Source organism: Hyaena hyaena, unplaced genomic scaffold (assembly GCF_003009895.1).
Source record: "Hyaena hyaena isolate Hyena2069 unplaced genomic scaffold, ASM300989v1 scaffold_358, whole genome shotgun sequence".
Taxonomy (NCBI): Eukaryota; Metazoa; Chordata; class Mammalia; order Carnivora; family Hyaenidae; genus Hyaena; species Hyaena hyaena.
Window position 1 is genome coordinate 689,566 of NW_024080992.1, and position 21,875 is coordinate 711,440.

At 43.0% G+C, this 21,875-nt stretch overlaps 1 long non-coding RNA gene across 2 annotated transcripts; it reads left to right on the top strand.

Moving 5' to 3' along the window:
- The first annotated feature begins 377 nt into the window (after positions 1-377).
- On the top strand, positions 378-19,693 carry LOC120243858. 2 transcript variants are annotated; one of them, XR_005531407.1, is made up of 3 exons: positions 378-596; positions 7,829-7,883; positions 19,268-19,693. It is a non-coding gene; the product is annotated as an uncharacterized LOC120243858 (long non-coding RNA). The 2 variants fall into 2 exon arrangements; XR_005531408.1 differs by having other exon boundaries at positions 19,391-19,693.
- The last annotated feature ends 2,182 nt before the right edge of the window (positions 19,694-21,875 follow it).

Sequence of the window (21,875 nt, forward strand, 5' to 3'; positions counted from 1 at the left end):
TGGGGGAGGGGCAGGGGGTGGGGAGAGAGAACCCCAAACAGGCTCCACGCCAGCCTATGCAGGGCTCGATCTCACCAACCACAAGATCATGACCTAAGCCCAAATCAAGAGTCAGACCCTTAACAGACTGAGCCACACAGGCACCCCATCTCCAAAGTATTCATTGCCACAGATAATAGAAATTTACTTATTTTATGCATGGACCTTCTCAACATGCCCATCCCCTTGCCCTCAGCACCACAGGCACGAAATGGAAGTTCCCTGAGGAGAGGAAGCTTTGTGTTCTCTTCACAGACACATGCCCCATGTTTCCCACCGTGACTGGCACAGAACAACACAGACAGGAAGTCATTTAACTCTTTCGACACAGACTTGTTTTCTGCCTACAGAGCACCACAGGCCAGCCTGCTATTGGGCGCGGCTGTTGAACAAAATGGGAGTCTCTGCGCTCTAGGAGCACCGTGGCTGTGGACGTGTGGGGACCTTTTGAGAGGTCTCCTGGGTCATTCTGTGATGGCTTGTGAGAGACCCCTCACTAAGGAATCTGGGCCGTTTCCTGCATCTTTTTCTGACCACTCTGTAAAGATTTTCAAAAGGTAAACACCTCTGGGGTTGAGTTCACTTTTAGTAAGTCTTCCTTTTCTGTGACTAAGTATGTGTGTCTCGTGCTGGGAGAGGTGACTTTGGGAATCCAAGGAGACTGCCGGGTGCCTGGGGGGAAGAGATGTTGAAAGGACAGGGTGGGGGTTCAGGAATGGAGGCGCCCAGAGACACGTAGCCTCTTTCACAACTTGGCCCGGGGCTGTTCCTGTGATTGGGTGTCTCTGCCAAGAATGTCCCCAGAGTTCCAAGTCATCTCTAGATGCAGGTTTCTTATCCTGTGTTCGATAGCCTTCAGTAAAGTAAGTTTAAGATCAGGGAAAGAAAGGGGTTTGTGTAGCTGGTTCCTTTAGGCCTTGAGGTGAGGGGAACAAAGGCCAAAGGGATTTTTTGATGTTTCACTTCATGAATAACATAAAATATCAAAAAGAATAACTGTAACAGCCTGACACAAACTCGTTCACCAGTTAAACATCCATTTACCTAGTTTTTTTCTTAAGCTAACATTGGGCTTTATTTGCCTTTATGAACTTTTTTTTTTTAATGTTTATTTCTTTTTGAGAGACAGAGAGAGAGCACAAGCAGGGGAGGGGCAGAAAGAGACAGACACAGAATCCCAAGCAGGCTCCAGGCTCTGAGCCAAAAGCCGAGAGCCCAATGCAGGACTCAAACTCATGAACCACGAGATCATGACCTAAGCCAAGGTCAGGAGCTTAACCAACTGAGCCACCCAGGTCCCCCCTGCCTTTTTGAACTGTTAAAGCAATAAATAAGTACACAACTAAACAACAAAAAAATACCAAGAAATAAATCAAAAGACAAGCTGTAAACCATAAAGAGGTATTTGCATGCTTATAACCGATAGAAGAATAATTATTCTAGAATATATAAATAGCTCTACAAATCAACAACAACAACAACAAAAGATAACCCATTCAAGTTGCAACTGCAAATTTGGGCGAATCTCCCCAAACTTTCCTTCCCTCTTCCTCCCCTCACTATTTACTCCCTCTGTACAACTCACAACAGAGGTACACACCTCAGGGTACAGGGACCTTGAAGAAAAACTACCCCCATTCTCTTTTCTTTGCCCTGAGCCCACTGTCCACAAAGCAGAACATCAAGATGAGACAAATTGCTGTGGGAATTTTAAATGCCATTATTCTTTATACTTTTACCTTTTTTTCTAACAGGGAAAAGGAATGCTGGTTTGTGCCTTATGTCTCCTTATGAAAGAGGAGGGGCATGTTTAGTGCAAGAATCTTTTTTAACTTCCCCCCCAAATTTGCAAGGTAAGTATCAGTAGTCCCACTTAACCAGTGAAAAAACCAAGCCCAGAAGGATCAAATAACGTTCAAATGTCCCACAGGTAAAAATACAAAAATCGCGTTTGAACCCAGGACTGTGTGATTCCAAAGGGCTAGCTTTTCCCCCCTAAACCACACTTCAAAGAACGCCACGATTTCATCTGGACTTCAGGAAGTGAGTGTGTCTGACATGTCAACATCACTGTGAACAAGCATGACACTGTGACAAGGCTCTGTGCCAGGGGACAAGGGTGGACTCGAGAGGGGAGCCCCATTTTTCCTCCTGTGAGCATGTCCCGTGCAACAAAGGAAGGGGAGCTGGTCGAGGTCAGTGGGATCACTGGACTCTGGGACTTACCAGTCCTATTTAGAGTGCAGAAAAATCTGTTCTTTTTTTTTTTTTTTTTAAGAGAGGGGGGCAGCGGAGAGGGGGAGAGGGACAGAGACAGAGACTCTTAAGCAGGCTCCATGCTCAGCACAGAGTTCAACATGGGGCTCAATCCCATGACCCTTGGATCATGACCAGAACTGAAATCAAGACTCAGACAATGAACCCACAGAGTCACTGCTTTCCTGGCGCTGTGCACACAGCCCTCCTACATAGCGGGTGTTCAAGCCAGTGTTTGAGAACCAGCTTTGCAGTCCTGCAGACTGGAATTCAACCCCGCTCTGCACCTTGCCAGTTGTGCGAGCTTAGGCAGTTCACTTAGCCTGCGTCTCAGTGTCCTCTGATTTGCAAAGGAGGACTAATACCATGGTCACAGGAGGCCTCTGAAACATCAAAAGAAATGTAAAGTACTAAGCCCCAGGCCTGGTGTATAGTAAACTTTCAATAAAGAGTAGCTGTATTTGTTTTGTCAGTAAGATCATAATTTGGCAGATATGGCTTACAAGGTGCAGAAATTCATCCATTCATTCAACCATCAGTCATTGAACACTAGCTGTGTCCCAGGCACACGCACGGTTGGTTGGGTCTTTGCTGTCCATCAATGAATAGTGCAGACTGAGATTCTAGGGCTATGTTCTGGAACAGAGTCCGTCAACAAGGAAAATCACTAAGTATATGGCATGATATGCTGACATGTGATATGTGTCCCAAAGAAAATATAAACAGGGGTTTAGGTGAATATTCAAGTCACACATTTAATGTAGACACTCACCTGACCTGAACCATCATCAAAGAATGCTGACAGTGGTAGTGAATTTGGTTGGAAACTAATGCTGATCTGGAGTCTGACCTTTTCTGGTAATAGCACATCGTGCCTTCTCCAATCATCGAGTGTCCCAGATAAAGCAATCTCGTCACTCACTGATAGTTAAGGAGACCTTGAAAATTCTAGATGCTGCTTCCAGATAAATGGCCCACTCCCTGCTCTGGTTTCTTCACTTCCTTTAAAATGTACTAAGGCCTTGAACTTAAGGAAGACGTGCTGGCCCTTTTCCTGAGGACGAGGGGCAGACGGGGGACATTCATGCTAAGTCCCGTGCTTGAAATCGGTGCTGATTCTTCTTTGTATTCATTCAGTCACTCGTTGCATTCATTCAGTCACTCGTTGCATTCATTCAGTCACTCGTGCACTTATTCACACAACATTTACTGTAGGCCATCGCATTCCTTAGTGGTGAGAAGAACACATTGAGGGTAATGACCAGAGTTTGAAGCTCAGATCTGCTACTTATTGACTTTGGGAAAATTTCTTAATGTCTCAACGCCTCAGCCTCCTGATCTGTAAAGTGGGGGTGATAACAGTACTTCTGTCACCGGTTACTTTCAAGGATTTCAATAATTCACTTTAACCATTATTTATAAAATACTAAGAACAGTACTTGGCGCACAGTAACACTAGATAAGGGTTAAATCAACACTAGCTGTCTAAAAACGTTGTTTATGACCACTTGCTTAACTTTCAGATGGACGTAGTAGTAGTGCTTTTTAAGTATTGAATATATTGCACATTTTCCCCATTTTAACATCTCTGAAATCAGGATGGGATATCATAGTTTGGCTACATCTTTTCCTTCTTAGAGATATACAAAGTAGTTATTCATCTTCAAATTGATGGCATATTGGGTTTGATGAAATACGACAATTATAAGCGGTATCTCTCCCTAAAAGCTGGTCCCTCTCAGTTTACCATGTGTGCTCATAGATGCACTAGATGCTGCTTCCAGATAAATGGTTTATTTTCAATAGTTGTTTTGTTTGCAACAAGAGTAGCACCCAGTGGTTAAGTTGCTAACTGCGTTATTAAAAAGTGAAAACAAAAATCCCAAGCTATAGGTGAGTGATGGCGTTGTTCTACTGGTGGTAGAGGAGAAAAGCATCTTATAACTTGAAAAAAACAAGCCATCTTAGAAACCCCAGGTCGGAAAGGACCTTTAAGGTTATGCTCCAGTTCCAAAGAACAATGTGGCTCAGACATGACTGCTTTGACTGGACCTGTATTGGACTGGAGCTCCATTTCCTGGGAATTATAGGTTGATAGAAGTTGATAGTCAGAAAAGGGAAGATGTAGTTATCAATAGATATTCTTGAGAACACTTGCTAGGAGAGAAAGGAGATGTTCCTTCACAGAAGATGCTAGCTACTAAGAAGGCTCTTGGTGAGACATGGCTTTATTTTTTTCTGTTAAATACATCAAGGTGGGAAGAGCTGGGGGACATGAGGCCTGAAGCAGAGCTGGTGGGCCAGCCCTGCCAGGCTGGTGTCTGTCCCACTCTTCCTATTGTGCTTGACTATGAAAAGTTCCAAACACACAGAGAAGTACAGAGACCACTGTTACAAAATATCCAAAATATCTACCCCAATCCAAACTTAACAATATTTCAACAACATGCCTTATTTGCTGCAGATATCTATTTAGATAGACAGTAAATAGATTTAGATGTAACTGATGTCTCCTTCATACTATTCCCCAGTCCTAATCTTTTCTCCTTCCAGAAGCAGCCATCATACTGAAGTTAGTGCATATACTTCCTGTCTCTACATTTATACTTTTATTCATACATATGACTCTAAAAATACAGCATTGTACATATGCTTTTCACACTTGCATAAATGGTACTATATGTCATATATTTTTATCCTAGCTTTCAGGATCTCCTTTGAGGTCTGTCGATGTTATTACAGATGTTATTATAGTAATAGTTTATTAGTACTCTTTCTTTTTTTAAAAATATAATTTATTGTCAACTTGGCTAACATACAGTATATACAGTATGCTCTTGGTTTTGGGGGTAGATTCCTGTGATTCATCGCTTACATACAACACCCCCTGCTCATCCCTCCTCACTGCCCATCACACATTTTCCCTCACCCCTGACCCCTCCATCAACCCTCAGTTTGTTCTCTGTATTTAAGAGTCTCTTATGGTTTGCCTCCCTCCCTCTCTGATTGTAACTATTTTTATCAGTACTCTTTCTAAAACAGTGACCAGTTGGGTTTCTGACCCCTGAGACATGTCTGGAAGGTTAACACGATGTATTATTTCACATTGTGTGGTCTCTCTGATGAATTCTTTACCTTATTCATCAAACTGTCAATGTCCTAAGACCAAAATGCCAGTATAGGAGGTAAAATTTGCTGAGACAAGGATAAGAGCTACTTGAAGGAAGTAGGTGAATGGCAACTAAGCCATTTAAGTGTAAGGTGCAGAAAGAGGGGAGTAGTGAGCTGCGTTATACACTTTATGACCTCAGTCTCTTGGACGTTTTTTTTCCTCTTCCCAATCCCTGCAGAAGCAACCGATAATTCAAATGTTTCTACCATAGGTTACATTTGCCTGTTCAAGAGCTTCATGAAAGTAGAATCATATGGTGTGTGTTTTGTGTTATGCTTCTTTCATTCAGCATGTTTTGGAGATGCATCCAAGTGGTCACATGGTCATGGTTCACTTCCTTCTTATTGCTGCATAATGTTTTGTTTATAGATATTCCAGTTTCTTTATCCATTGTCCTGTTTATGGACGCCTGGGTCGCTCCTAGTTTTTGGCTATTATGAATATGCTTTATGAACACTCATGTACGTGTGTATGTGTGTGTGTGTACATATGTTTTCATTTCTTTTGGGTAGTTACCTAGTTGGATTGCTGGATCATATGCTAAATGTATATTTAACTTCATAAGTCACTGCCATAATATTTTCCAAAGTGGCTGTACCCTTTTGCATTCCCACTAGCAACACGTGAGTTCCAGTGGCTCCACATTCTTGCCAACATTTGTTATTGTCAGTCTTTTAAGTTTTAGCTATTCTTGTAGGTTTGTATTTCACTGCATTTTTTTTTCTCACTAAAAAATTAGTAGCTAAAACTATCTTAGGGGTGCCTGAGTGGCTCAGTTGGTTAGGCATCCAACTCTTAATCTCAGCTCAGGTATTCATCTCAGTTTTGTGAGTGCAAGCCCCATGTTGGGCTCTGCACTGGGCGTGAAGTTTACTTAAAAACAAAACAAAAACCAAAGCAAAACTAATTTTAAAAACACAGCAAGGTTATATATAACATATATATTTGAAATCTATTTGTATATCTTTTGAGGAAAGGTATTCAAGAAAATCTAATAAATATTATTCAAAGAATATATTCACAACATTGTACGCAACAAACCAAATTTGTAGAATGATGCCACTATATATCTTTATAACAGTTCTAAACTTTTATGTATCTAATAACATCACTTCAAAATATCTTATTATGGAGGCACCTGGGTGGCTCACTCAGCTAGGCATCCGACTTCAGCTCAGGTCATGATCTCATTGCTCGTGAGTTTGAGCCCCACGTCAGGCTCTCTGCTGTCAACATGGAACCTGCTTCAGTTCCTGTCTCCCACTCTGCCCCGTCCCGCTCATGCTTTCTCTAGGTCTCAAATATAAATATTAAAAAAAAAAAAATATATATATATATATATACATACTATATATATCTCATTATGGTTTTAATTTATTTTGTCTGATGACTAGCTGTTGAACTTCTTTTCATATATTCATTTGTATTTGTGTATTTTCTCTTGTGAACTCTTTGTTCCAATCTTTGGCCAAGCTTTGAAAATTGTGTTGTCTGTCTTATTATTGAGTGGTGTCTCTCATAAACTGTGTAAGATACATGTTTTGCAGAAATACATCCAGACTTGTGGTTTATCTTTAAGAGCAATAATTTTTAATCTTGATGAAGTCCATTTATCATTTTTTCTTTTATAGATTATGCTTTTGTGTCCTGCTTAAGTAGTCTTTGCCTAATCTAATGTCACAACCATTTTCTTCTAAAAGTATAATTAGTTTTAGCTTTTACATTTAGGTCTATGATCCATTTTGAGTTAATATTTATATGGTGTGAAGTGAGGGTCAAGGATAATGTTTTTCCATATAGAATATCTAGTAGTTCCAGTACCTATTATTGAAAAGGCTCTTTTCTCCATTGAATTATCTAATTTGGCACCTTTGTTGAAAACTAATTGACCATATAAGTGTGGGTCTATCTTTGGAAAGTGTATTCTGTTCTTTTTCCTTTCCTTGCCAGTATTTTGAAATTACACTATTTAAAGAGCTATTTGTTCATATTTATTCTTGCATTTCTGATAAGTGTTTCCTTACTCTGGTTACTGTCTATGGCAATGGTCAGGCATTTGGTCTTTTCTATCACTTCCTGTCTTTCTCCTGCCCTCGATCAACACTTCAGATACGTATGTCAATATCTGTGACTTTAATTAAAAAGTTGACTTATTCAAGCTTCTTACTTTTGTATTTTTCTAATCTTTAACAGATAATGACACTTCAATAGGTCTGATGCTAGTGACACTAGCTAACACTTCTACATGTGTGATGTGTGATGTCTACATCAGATCAGATGTCATCACTGATCTGAGCACATTAAAAATTATTTAATTGTCCTAACAACCTTATGAAATGGAAATTATTATTTTTCTTACAGAAAAGGAATCTGAGGCCCCCAGGGACTATGTAATTTGTCCAAGATGTTACACACGGTAAGTAGCTGAGCTGCGTATTACACCCAGTCTGTCTCCAGAACCTGTAAACCTTACCAAAATGCTAAACTATGAAATCACCCACCAAATGACTTTGGTTGTAGATTGCATACCATTTGTATTATTTTTAAGTTAATATTTTTTCTATTTAGTGGATCAGTAAGGGGTCTTAGAAAGCATTTTTCAGATGAGGAAACTGAAATCCAAAGAGAACTAAGCTGGAAGCAGAGCCAGGCCCGAGGGCTTTTTCTTTGCTCACACTGACTTCCTGGACTTCGGGAGCTCCTCCGTTTGGATTCCACCACTCTGTGGTCCCTTCTGGTGATGGGGTCCCCAGGATGTAGCACTCTGTGCTTCAGGGACTATTAGCCTCTCTGCCCCACTCACCAGGTCAAGCAGTCCTCTCCCAACAAAGCCTACTCTCAACAACCTGCCACGGCAGGAAAGTTACCCCCAATACATTCATCCTGTCATCTCCAGGCATATCAAATGGACATTTACTGAGTCCTATTACAGAAAACATTGTATTAAACTCTATTAAAATAACATATAATAGCATGCCCTCCAAAGGCTTATAAATACTACCAGCAAGTAATATTTATTAAATCTCTAAAACATTAAAAAAATTTTTAAATGTTTATTTTATTTGTTTGTTTGTTTTGGTGTTGCTTTGCCTTTTATTTTTATTTTTTTTTCCAGTATTAAATTTTTTAAAAATATAATTTATTGCCAAGTTAGCTAACATACAGTGTATGCAGTGTGTTCTTGGCTTTGGGAGTAGATTCCCATGATTCATCACTTACATACAACACCCAGTGCTCATTCCAACAAGTGCCCTCCTCAATGCTAACCCCAGAGTCCCTTTCACCCCATCCTTCTACTAATGCTTGTTGTTTCTTCACACAGTTAATAAATGCATTGGTGGTTTCTTGGTCCAACATTATTATATTATGGTATAGAGAAATGAACATTTATTTGGAGGCAGTGACCTTGATTTCTAGGGTCCTCTCTGTCACTTATTAGCTGGGTGAATTTCCACACATCATTGAACCCCTCTGAGTCTCTTTCCTAATCTGTAAGGAGATGATAATAGTACCCACTTTCACTGGTTGTTGTTGCAGTCAACTGAGATAACAAAACGCTTTGAAAATTCTCATCTTTTTGAAGCCTACAGAAGAAAGAACTTGGGCTTCAGAGTCAAAAGAGGTAGATTTTGAGCCTCACTGAACACATGGCAGAATTGGATAACAAAGCCATGTTGAGGAGGTGGGTGGTTGGGAAGGCTAACCCAGGAGGTTAACCCTGGCCTGGTCCCGTCCCTGATTTTCATTCTTTCTTCAGCAAATCACAAGTTATTACAAGTCATAGCCCTTCGTCAACAATCAAACCCAAACTGTCCATGATCAAATTTCAAAGATTTAAATAGAAGGGGGCCTTGACTGACAGGAAGAGAGCGTTCTCAAAGGCTGATACAATAATTGAGTCCTCTCTTTCATTCATCCCTCAACCAACTTTCACTGACTGTCTACAGTGTTAGCTGCTGGGCATTCTTTTAGATGCTGGGAATATAAAAATCAAGATGGGTTAATGGTGCTTCTGAAACTTTTCAAGGCGGTGAGGAGAAGGAGGGCGAGGAGAAGGGCTCAGGGGAAATTATCTGGTTGGCAAAATCTGAGAGAAGGAATGGAGGAAACTTGTCTTGAGGAGGGATAATGGAGATGGGGAGCGGGGCTAAAGAAGAGTTTACTAACTAGTGGGGAAGACAAACAGAAATCAAGAATGACGATGCAATGTGTTAGTTGTGTGAAGGAAATATGAATATAATGATATAACATCCCTCCTCCCCTACACCCTCCCTCCCTCGCCCTTAGCATGAATTCAAACTGGCAGGGATACCAAGCAGGGAAGAGGTCTGCAGCCTCAGGGAAGGCACAAATCTATGATTTCTTAGACCTTTAGTCTATGCATTTAGTTCTCCTCAGCTTGCTTTCAACAATACCTTACTTTGCATGGCCCTTTACATTTAACAATACTTTCAGGGGCACCTGGGTGATTCAGTCGGTTAAGCCTCAGATTCTTGATCTTGGCTCAGGTCACCGTCTCACGGTTTGTGAGTTCAAGCCCTGCACTGGGCTCTACACTGGCAGTGCGAAGCCTGCTGGGGATTCTCTCTCTACTCTCTCTCTCTCTCTATCCCTTCTCTCTCTCTCAAAATAAATAAACAAACATTAAAAAAAAAGATTCTCTCTCCCCCTCTCTGTGCTCCTCCCCCACTTGCACTCTCTCAAAATACATAAATAAACTTAAAAAAATACTTTCACATTCTGTGTTTCATTTGGTTTATAGAAAATAGGAATGGAAAATGGGATACTTCCCATTTTGCAGATGAGGAAACAGGCACAGAGTGGTTACCAAAGTCACAAGCCGTGTCAATCATCTGGTGGGAATTACAATGTACTTCTTTAGTACCAATAAGTAAGTTTATTGTCAATCTAATTAGGGCATTATCTGACTATTCTGAATCTTCATTGATCTAATTTCCCTCTTTCTGTCCTGTTGTGTATTTTGTTTGTTTGTTCTAGAACCTAGTAAGGGTTTGTGAAGTCCTATGCCACTGTGATTTGAACAAGTAGAAACATGAATTATATTCTGGGACCCAAAGGCCTCATATTTTCAAAGCTGCTATAATTATAGTCCAGCCATGTTCTACCCTTAGGAAAGAATCTTGCAGTTTCAGATGAAGGGCTTAGGCTACAATTGCTCATTGCTAACATTCTAGGATTCGTTTTTATAACCGTCAATGTAATTTTCAAGTACTCATTAAGAGAACACACACACACACACACACACATACATATACACACAGAGAGATTTTTAAAATATGGTAATTACAAACCAAACTTTAATAATCACTATCTTTGGGTAGTTGACTCTTATTTGATTTTTTCTTCTTTTTGCTTAAGTATATACTTTTTTTTTAAAGTAAGCATGGATAGCTTATATAACTTAGGTAATAAATATATAATTCCACTAAGAACTGAAACTATGCCAAAAATGTTATCAGCACTTGGCAAAATCTACCAGACTTACAGCACAATGGAGTCTTTACAAGTCCGTGTTTGAAATTTCAAATTCATTGATGAGACTAAATAGTACCGATTTTTGACAAATGTATGTTAACTCAATACGTTTTGATATATAGCCAAAGAGAATTCCCTAAAAGAATGTGTTGGCTGATTATCACCGGAAGATACAGTGATTTCTAAGTTGTTCTATCTTTATGACTTATGACGACACCAAGATGTAAAAGACTCTGATTTTGCCTCCAAGTGCTTATAATTTAGTGGAGTTTAATTTTATGGGGGTGGTAGTGGTTAGGTTTTGAAGGTAGAAATTATGCCAAGTCTCAACAACCCCTGAAAATACTTAAATCAGCTTCTAAAAATAATATATGGTTGCATTTATGATGGAGTAAAGATTCTACTAACTCAATATTGCTTTTCTGGGGCCCCCAGTTTAATTCTTTAGTTTCTTGGAGACACAACTACTGCCTGATTTCCTGGCTCTGGGAACCTTAAAGCCACTCCTTATCACTGCCATCAGTCTGTGTGGTGACTCGCTTGCTTCGTTGCTTAGGAACATCACTGCTCATTATCTTGTTATTTTCTTTCCATCCTTTCTCTCCTTCTTCTTTAGTCCTTAGGAGCCACAGAAGTTCACAATGAGAATATGTGGTGCCATTTTAAGCGGGTGATATTTATTCACAAATAACCATTGAACAGGACCATGTGAGTTGAGTTAAAACAGAACGGCAGCTAACGTAAGGTGGGAAAAATGGAAAACATTAGGAAATAGTATCATGTCAACTGGGCTTCTATCCCCTGAAATGTGGGTTCCCAACTGCCCACTGTGAGCTTTAGGCCCAGCGCTGCAGGCCAGGGTCACAACGCAGCCCACAAGGTCAACTGTGCCCACTGCCCTCAGAATTCTCAGTCGAATGTGCAGACAGTCATTAGGCAATCACACAACAAAGAAAGCCAAAGTTGGGAAAGTGCTCGGTAAGTTTAAGAATAAGTAATCTAACCTGGGGGCAATGTACGTAAGGCAGAAATAGAAATCACACTTTCTGAGAGCTCACCAGGTGCCAGGAAAGAGGGTCTTTCCTTTGACCACATGCAAACCTTAAAACCCATCTGAATGGTCTGTAATATGGGCCACAGTTTTTAAATGAGTAATGGAGGCTCAGAGAGGGTAACTTATCTAAGGAGTAGGAAAGGCCAGGAAAGGGGCAAGCTGTGGAATTGGGCTGTGTTTGGCTGGTGCTAAGGAGTTGCTGGAGGCTTCTGAGCAGGCATAAGGCTTGAAGGCAGGTATGCTTAGGTGGGTTTGAGGTGGGGAAGGAAAGACCGGTAGAGTCAAGGAGCCAGCAGCAGGGCTGGCTTCGACAGCAGTGAGAAACACTGCCCCTGAGTGAGAGAGTCGCCTCCAAGGAGGCTTCCTAGATTGCAGCCTTGACAACCAACTTGGTGGGGGAGGGAGTTGGGATAAAATAATCATAATTTATTCTTAAAAACTCCAATGCACACCATAATGTAACAAAGGAACATGCATCCAACAGCTTAATTTATGCTGCTAAATTCTGTAGCTAATAAAATAAAAATATTTAATATTCTACCGAAGACAGAATTCAAGTCAAATATGGATAAAAGCATAGGCCAGTTAACCTGTAAGACTGATGACTTTTTTACTTGTTTTGAGACATAATTAATTCAATTGATTATGTAAGGAATAACTAATCCTTGGGGTGCCTGCGTGGCTCAGTCAGTTGAGTGTCCAACTTTGGCTCAGGGCATGATCTTGCAGTTCATGAGTTCGAGCCCCATATCGATCTCTGTGCTGACAACACAAAGCCTGGATCCTGCTTTAGATTCTGTGTCTCCCTCTCTCTCTCTGCCCCTCCCCCACTGATGCTTGCACTCTCTTTCAAAATTTTTAAAAAAAGGAGTAACTAATCCCTGCATCTTATAAATGCCAGTCTTTATTTTCAATTCAGTCTTTATTTTCTTTTTTTCTTTCCCTTTTCGTTTTCAAAGTAGGCTCCATCCCCAACTTCGGACTCAAATTCACTACTGAGAGAGATCAAGAGTTGCTCCATCTACAGACTGAGCCAGCCAGGAGACCCTAGTCTTTATTTTATATTCAGCTTTGGGCTTGCTCCCTTGGTGATGTCCCCAAATAGCTGTCTTTCCAAAGCAGTTGCCATGATGATTTTGAGAGATTATTGGACGGCAGCTCTCTGGGGTAAAAAACTAGGCGTCATGGTGGGGGGGGGGGGGAGGAGAGAAGGCTTGACCATCCCCACCCCATTTCTCCTGCCTCACACCCCTGTGCCTGTCCACCCACAAGGGGGCTCCTTGGAGTCCTCAGTCACAGAATGTGTGGCTATCTCACAAGTTCCTGCAGCCCTGGGAGGAATTTAAGCACCATTTGCCCAGCCCTGTTCTTGCCCCGAGGGTTTAAAGATTCTGAGACAGTCTCCCAACCACGTGTTAGCTAGGACTGCGTCAAGCCCCAGTGCGCGGTGATCTTATCCACTTTAGCAGCGTGTTCAGAGAGTTTATGGTGAAACTGTTTAAAGTTTGGTTCAGGCTCCCAGCTGTAAAGCGCTGAAGTGAGGCCCTCTGAACTTCGGCATACCTTCCTCCTTTCCTTTGCTTTATTTCTGCCTCACCCAGAAGAGCCGCCCAGCCAGGTGATAAGCTTTGGGTTTGCTATTCCTTGTGCGGACCTCCGCAGGCAGCCTCGGTAACCCCCCCCCCAGCCGGTTAGAAAGACAGACAGTCGGCCCCACCCACACCCCACCCAGACCTCCAGTCAGCCCCCCCAGGTGATTTGCGTGCCTGACCGAGCTGGAGAAGCCCAGGGCTAGCCCTCCGCAGGCAGGTTTCCAGAATCATTTCCCGACTGGGAGGTCGGCCGTTCTGCAGGAGGAACATGAATACTGATGAGGTGCTGCAGGGTGCATCAGAATTTCAAAGGGGAGAGATAGCGAGCCACGGGTTACATTTCTAAAAAGTCCAAGGTAGGACAAAGAAGGGTTTATAGTCCTAGGAGCACTTAATTGACGGCATGTAAAACAAAGCAAAACATTACCGGAGGAGCACGTGCCGGGCCTGGGGCAAGTGGGCCTCAAACCTTCTTTGCCCCTCGGGTAAACCTATTGAAAGAATGTGTGTAAGATTTTAAGAGTTTCCCTGACTCTTGGACAAAAAAGTGCTTCCTGAGAATTTGAAAAACTCCTGTTAGAGACAAAAGTCGGAGGGATTTTTTTCTTCTATTTTTATTTTTTAAGTATTTTAATTAATATATATATGTATATATATATATATATTTAAGTTTATTTAGTTTGAGAGAGAGAAGGTGCAAGCGGGTGAGTGGCAGAGAAAGAGAAAATCCCAAGCAGGCTCCTTGCTGTCAAACTTAGTAACCGTGACCTCATGACTTGGGCAGAGTCAGTGGCTTAACTAATTGAGCCATCCAAGCGTCCCTCTTCCATTAAAACAAAAATTTTTTTTTTTAGTTTATTTTTGAGAAAGGGAGACAGAGCACAAACAGGGGAGGTGCAGAGAGAGAGGAACACACAGAATCTGAAGCAGGCTCCAGGCTCTCAGTAAGCGGTCAGCACAGAGCCTGACACTGGACTCGAACCCATGAACCACAAGATCTGAGCCAAAGTTGGATGCTCAACAGACTGGGTTACCCAGGTACCCCAACTCTTCTATTTTTAAAGACAGCATTTAATAATGGTTCTTCAGCCTACTGTGAGGCCTAGAATACTAGTCAAATGTGCATTTCAAGTCCTGACGCTGTCAGCTGAGTCACCTTGGGCAAGCGGCTTAATCAGTTTAGGCCTCAGTTTCTCCCCCCGCAAAATGCATAAGAATATCAACCTCACAGGGTTGTTGTAAGGATTATATTCATGGACGTCTACAAAGTAGACAGGGGCTTAGTACAGAGTAAGCTTTATATTCTGTTTGTTTACAAAACAATGAACTGAAACTGTCCAGCTTTGCATACTCCCTCCAGAGTTGTTGCCCTTAGGATCAAATCCCCACCTCAGGCCCCTGCCTGGCCCAAAGTGACCTGACCTGTGCTATGTGTGACCTCAGCCCTTCCCATTCCTCTCTTACCTGGGACCCCAGGCTCTAGCCGCACTGGGCTTCCTTCTGCCCCTCTAGCATGCCAGGTTCAGTCCCAGCTTCTGGCCTTGTCCCACCCGGTCTTTTCTGTCTGCTTCTGCACATGAGACTCCCGTGTCACCTTGGTCTCAGACCCACATCCTATCCCAAAGGTCCTCCTTTCCGAAGAAATAGTCCAGCATTACTAATGGCTACCGCCCCTTTGCATTTTCTTAACGCTTATCATTAGTGAATTCATTTTGGGTTTGCTCGTTTACATTTTTGCTTCCCCCACCCTGAGATCATTAGACTCAAGAGGTCAGAGTCTCCTTACTGCCGGTTCCCCAGAGCCTAGGACAGGGCTCACACAGGTGGGGCTCAAAGAACATCTGTGGAATGAAAGAATGCGAGAGTGACCCAAAGGAATAAGAAATGTCCCTGGAAGAAACCCTTGAAGCTGAAGCCCCAGGGAAATCCAGGGTTTGCTGCCCTGCCATTGTTTTAGGTAAAGGCAGAGGGGAGGAGGGAGAAGAAGAAAACCTGGCAGAGGGCACCCTGGCCGTCCTTCCTAGGCTGCCTTCACCCCTGTGCCAATCTGCTCCTAACATTGAACTGGGGGGAGGGGTTTAGGTTGGCACCTGTCTGTCTCCCCAGGGGCTTCCTGTTCCTTGAGGACAGAAAGCCTGTTCTTATACAACTTGTATTATCGGTGCACAACACCACACCAGACAGGCATATAATAGAGGCTCATTAAAAATACTAGGCGAATGAATATGTACAAACCTATATATGCCATTACGTCTCAGATTAGTGCTAATAAAGTTCCTGATGCTTGTCTTTGGAAAATAATGGGTTTTTAGTATATGACAAAGTTTGTTTCGCCTTTCTATGTTTTGGAGTATCCTTAAAGAAGGGTAAGGAAGTGGAATGTAAGGTATGCTGTGGGACTTGGTGGCCCGGAGTGGAAAGCAGTTGGAGGGCAGGGAGGGTCTGGGGGGCCGGACACCTGGGAGCAAAGTCCAAAGCTGCAGAAAGTTTGCTTGCAGCTTACTGTGGAAGGACTGGAGAGAGAGGCAGGTGAGGAACCTGGGATTTCCCGGATGAGGTGGCCTGGCGGCCCTGCCCAGCCCTGCCCCACCTGGGTCTTCAGTGTCTGGTAACAGGCTCAGCAGGGACTCATCCTGGGCGCTGAGGGTGTGGGGGGGGGGGGCGGGGTCTGCGGGGCAGGCTATCTGCGGGGAGTCAGCAAGTAGTCTCTGAAGTACCTTTACATAGATAAATGAGGGTGGGACAGGGGGAGAGAGAGAGAGAGAGGGAGAGGGAGGGAGAGGCCCCCCCACCCCCCAGGGAGAACAGAGGAAGGTTCTGCAAAAGGCACTCAGGTGACCCCTAAGAATTCAAGTCTTTCATTAAAGCCCCACCTGAAGGCCAATTCTTCTGCAATCTACAGGGTGGTTGTGGCTTTAGGCTTATCTAAATCCAGTTTGGGGGGGGGGGGTTGTGTGGGGAAGGGTTTCTTCTTTTCAAGTGGGAGCATTAAGGAAACAGCTCAAATAACAAAAGCTTGTGTGTGTGTGTGTGTGTGTGTGTGTGTGTGTGTGTGTGGCTAGAATTGAAATGCTTCAAAAAAGAGAAATTTGCCTTTGCTTGAAAAATGTATCTTCCCCCCACCCCCCTCCACATGTTCATAGTATGTACGTGTCAAACACACACACCCGTCCATAGTATGTATGTGTACAGGTCTCCTGTTAAACCCTGTGTGTGAGCATAAAATAGAATTAGACTCTTCTATTCCTGCTTTTCCTGGGAATAGCAATTCTAATGGCAACATGCTTGGAAACATTTTATCAAGTGAACACACTACATGCCAGAGAGATACCCAGAAATCTGGGCAGAGTGGTAGGACTAGGGAGTCACAGGTTATAGCTAAATTAAGACTAAAATTAGGCCAACGGTTGAACCTAAGGAGTATGTGGTGTTCCGCATGGGAGGGTGTCCTGGGTCAGGTCACTTACCCTCTCTTGGCCCTGTTTTCCTCATTTGGAAAACTGGTGCCTCCCTTGTTCTCTCATGACCATTAAATGAACTAATGTGTGGAAAGCATTTGAGGGAGTGCTTGGCCCACTGCGAGCACACATTAAACTTGCGTATCTAACAGGGGTCAAGTGCTGTATTACTGAAAAGGGCTCAAGTTCATTTCCATCCCACAGATAATCGCTTTAGGCTCTGGGATGTAAAGGGAAAAGAACACGTTGCAGACTTTAGGGAGTCCGGTCTAGAGGGAGGACAGACATGTAGACAGGTGATTACAATCCCGTGTGCTGTGTACTGAACCAAGTGTGCACCATGTGCTAGGGAGCACCAGCTGTGTCCCCTCGTGGTCTGATCACAGTGTGGCAAATGAAAAGGGGGCATCTGTTAAGGTGGTGTACACTATTTGTCCCGGCGTCTAGCACAGGACCTGCCAGATAGAAGGACTTGGGAAAAAAAAAAAAAAGACTCGCTGAATGAATGGAACGCATTTACACCTTTGTCACTGTCAGTTTCAATCAAAGAACAAAGCTGAGTTACAATATTGGTAGAACGCTGTAAAACTGAATAGAGCGGGGAAAAGTCCAAGGTGGGTTGGGTAGAGCAGGCCGGACCCAGTGGTCTGTATGCAACATTATTCTGGGGGGATTGTCTTGTCCTACACACAGGGCTGGGCAGTGGGCTGACAGCGTGGGGGAGAGGTGGAAGGAGGGAGGGCCACACCACCAGGTGCCCTCCGGCTGAGGGCTGGGCGCCAGACGCGGGCAGTGAAACAGAAGGGCCACGCAGCCAGTTGAGTGCAGAGAGGACTCGAAAAGCTACTAGTCGAGGGCCACGTGAAAAACTAGACTTTGTACACATGTGGTTCTTCAGGTGTGCGAGGTGACAGAAGGCAGCTGTCATAGCAGAATCATCCCAAAGCTCTATTAGACTTCATTTCATTTCCTCCCACACCTCACGGGGCCTGCTTTTCTCTGCTCTCCCCAGGGAACAGTTGAGGTTAGGAGTACGACCCAGGAGTCAGGTGCACACTGCAGTCCTATCAGCTCAATGTCCTTTTGACAAGTTATTTCACCATCCCATGCCTCAGTTTCCCCTAACTGTCACGGGTAGGGTTATTGTGAGAACTGAGTTAACTCAAGGGCTGAGGGCAGAGCCTGGCAGGGAGTAAGCACTGGTTACACGCCAGGTGTTAACATGTCACCTGGACGGTGTGTCATTGTCTTGGAAGTGAGCCACTTTACCTAACAATGGGAGTGTCCTGGCTCCCGCTGCACTCATGGGCCCTGGGAAGGTGTGCTGTGTTTAAAGTAGAGGCCTTATGTGGCCATGTTTGCATTTTAGAGAGAGGCAGATTTCAAGAAGGGAGACAGGCCTTGAGGAGGCCAGGAACCAACACAGAGGCTGTGACAGGGTCTCCATGACAGACAGGAGGTTCTGAATCCAAGAGATGAAAGGGAGCAGAAAGTTGGCAAGGTTTAGTAAGTGGTTAGAAGTGGGTAGTAAAGGTGGATTCCCCAGTTTCCAGCTTACCGCCTGGGAGAGTAGTGGTGCCAGGGCTGAGACAAAGAATGGAGACGGAGAGGCTGGCTTGGGAAAGCAATAATGATGACTTCCATATTTCAGGTAGGGACGTCCTGCTTACACCATTTCCTTGTTCAAAATCTGTCAATGAACTGCTACTGCCATTAGAGAAATGGGGATTCTAGTAGTACTTACCTTGTAAGTAAAGATTTTTGTAGGATTATTGTAAAGATTTTTTAATGGAGGGGCACCTGGGTGGCTCAGTCAGTTAAGCATCCAACTTCAGCTCAGGTCATGATCTCACAGTTCATGAGTTCGAGCCCCACGTCGGGCTCTGTGCTGACAGCTCAGAGCCTGGAGCCTGCTTCACATTCTGTGTCTCCCTCTCTCTGCCCCTCCCCTGCTCATGCTCTGTCTCCGTCTCTCAAAAAATAAATAAATGTTTAAAAAAATTTTTTTTAAATATTTGTAAATGCAAATCAAATACTCAAAGCATATTAAGTGTACATGGTGTTATATATAGTAAACACAATGAAACTATTGTGTTTACTATTATGAGTCTATAACTCACACAACTTTCAAAGCTCTGCGTTGTCTGTCCCCTCGTCGTGTCCCAGACCCACCTATTTCATTCCTCTTGCTGCCTTACAGGTCCCCAGTTTACAGAAAACACCGGCCTTCTCTCATCTCCAGAAGTGAGAACTTTCCACCCCCCCTTTTGTTCTATTTAACTTGTTCTCCTTCGTGTCTCAGCTAAGATGTCACTCCCTCCAGGAACCCTGAGCTGGATGATCCCTGTGTTGGGAGCTGCTGGAGAGCAAGAACACGACTATCCTGTGCCCTTGTGGAAACTGGAACACTGTCTTCCAATCACAGCGTGTGGCCCATCGAAGGATAATGTATGCATTTTGTTTCGATGGATGAACGAATGAGTTGGAAGTTGAAGGAGTGGGAGGAGAGCTCTGTATGAGAGACAGAGCTCAGTCAGAAGAGGGTGTGACTCATGAATTTGAGCCCCATGTTTGATGTAGAGATTACTTAAAAATAAAACATTAAAAAAAAAAAAAGGAATCATCAGCACATTGATGACGCTTGAATCATGAGAGAGATGAGATAATTAAAGGGGAGACTTCTTTATTCTTGGGCTCTCACATTCTGACCACTTATGTTTTTCTGGAAACCGTTCTCCATGGCTTCCATCCTATTCTACTTTTGCTATATTGGCAATAGATACTCTATGGTCTCTTTCATCAGTTCCTTTTACCTCACTCACCCTTTGGACATCTAGTTTTTTGCCATAATTTCAACTATCTCTTCTTGTTATCTCCATGTCCAGTTTCAACCTTGCTCCTGAACTCCTGACTTGTATTTCCAACTGCTCATAAATCCTCCAACTGCACCCTTTCACAGTTAGCCAACTGGAACAGGTCATTATTTCTACCCTCATTCCCATGCCTCAGACTGAGCTCTCCTCCCTTATTTCCTAGCTTGGCTAATAGGCTCCCTGCGCACACAATCATCCAAGCTAGGTCTTAGGAGTTTCACTTCCTCTGCCCTCTCCCCTCCACATCCTTCCTCTTACGTATCTTGCCATTTCTGATTCTGGAAGTCTTGAATTTGACTTCTCATTTCATCTTCACTGTCACAACTCTAGCTCTAGCTTTCATTATCCGTTGCCTAGGCTCTTATCATAGCTTCTTAACTGGCCTGTCTCCAGGTAACTTTCCAGAACACAAGTCTGATCACGTCACCTTTTCGCGCCAAGACCTTCCGAGGTTGCACAGCCTATGAAGTGAAGTCCGAGCCCCTGACCAGGGCATTCAATGTCTTCACAGTCTGGACCCAATATATTTTCCCAGCTTCATCTTTAGCGGACCCATGCTCCCAAAACACTCCATGTATATTTCCATGTTGTATTACAATCAGTTGTTAACTATCTCTTGTACTCCCAACTCCAAGGGGTCAGGACTAGCCCATGTAATCTCTGCATCTGAAGAACCTAGCAGAGTACCTAAGAAATGAGTGCCTCTAGAGTAACTGAGTAACTTCCAAAGACAGCATCTCACCTAACCCTCCTCATCCAATATCTAGCTCTGTGCCCTCTACACAGAATGTACCCCATAAATGTTTGTGGGAATTGCTGACTTATTTGGAACACAAACCTCCTGAGAGTAGGAACATTACTAGCTTATTTTTAAAACTGAAATGTATTTGACATATTACATTATATAAATTTATCTGATACATTTAAATATTGTTATGTGACTGTCACTGTAGTGCCATTGCAGTAGTAGGAACTTTATTTCATTCATATTCATATCTCGTCAGTAGTTCCTGACACAGAATAGGTATTGAATAAATATTTTTGAACAGAAGCAAAAATGAAAGATCCCTCCTTTGCTATGGTAGCTACCATATCAGATTTTATCTTTATTTTATTTTAATTTTTTAGAGAGAGACAGAGTGCATGAGCGTGAGCAAGCAGGGTAGACGCAGAGAGAGGAGAATCTTAAGCAGGCTCCAAACCCAGCACAGAGCCTGGTGTAGGGCTCAGTCTCACAACCATGAGATTATAACCGGAGCTGAAATCAACAGTCAGTTGCTTAATAGACTGAGCCACGCAGGAGCCCCTAAGACTATTTTTAGTGATGTAAAGGTAGCTGGTACTACAACATGTGTCACATCTGTGCTTTGGTTTGCTAAACTTCTGAATCTTGTATACCACCAAAGAAAACTACCCTTCCCCACCTCCACTGGAATAGAATTCCTCTTGGACAGATGGGGGGATTTGTGGATTTTGTAGGTGTAATGAGAGAAAGGGTAAGTTAAAGTTATCCTGATGTTAACTTGAATTTATTTAATTAATGTAAGTTTCTTCTAATGTTAGCCAAGTTTTGGGGCAATAAAAGATAATTTGTCATCTCCCATGTGTTATGGTCAATGTTAGAAACATGCAAGAGAAACTTGGGGCGCCTGGGTGGCTCAGTCTGTTAAGCGTCTGACTTCAGCTCAAGTCATGATCTCACAGTTTGTGGGTTTGAGCCCCGCGTCGGGCTCTGTGCTGACAGCTAGCTCAGAGCTTCTGATTCTGTGTCTCCCTCTCTCTCTGACCTTCTCCTGCTCACGGTGTCTGTCTCTCTCTCAAAAAAATAAATAAATAAAACACTTAAAAAAATAAAAAAAGAAATATACAAGAGAAACTGGATATCAAATGAACTCATATAAAGCATTTTGTTTTGGGGGAGGTTTCACTTACTTA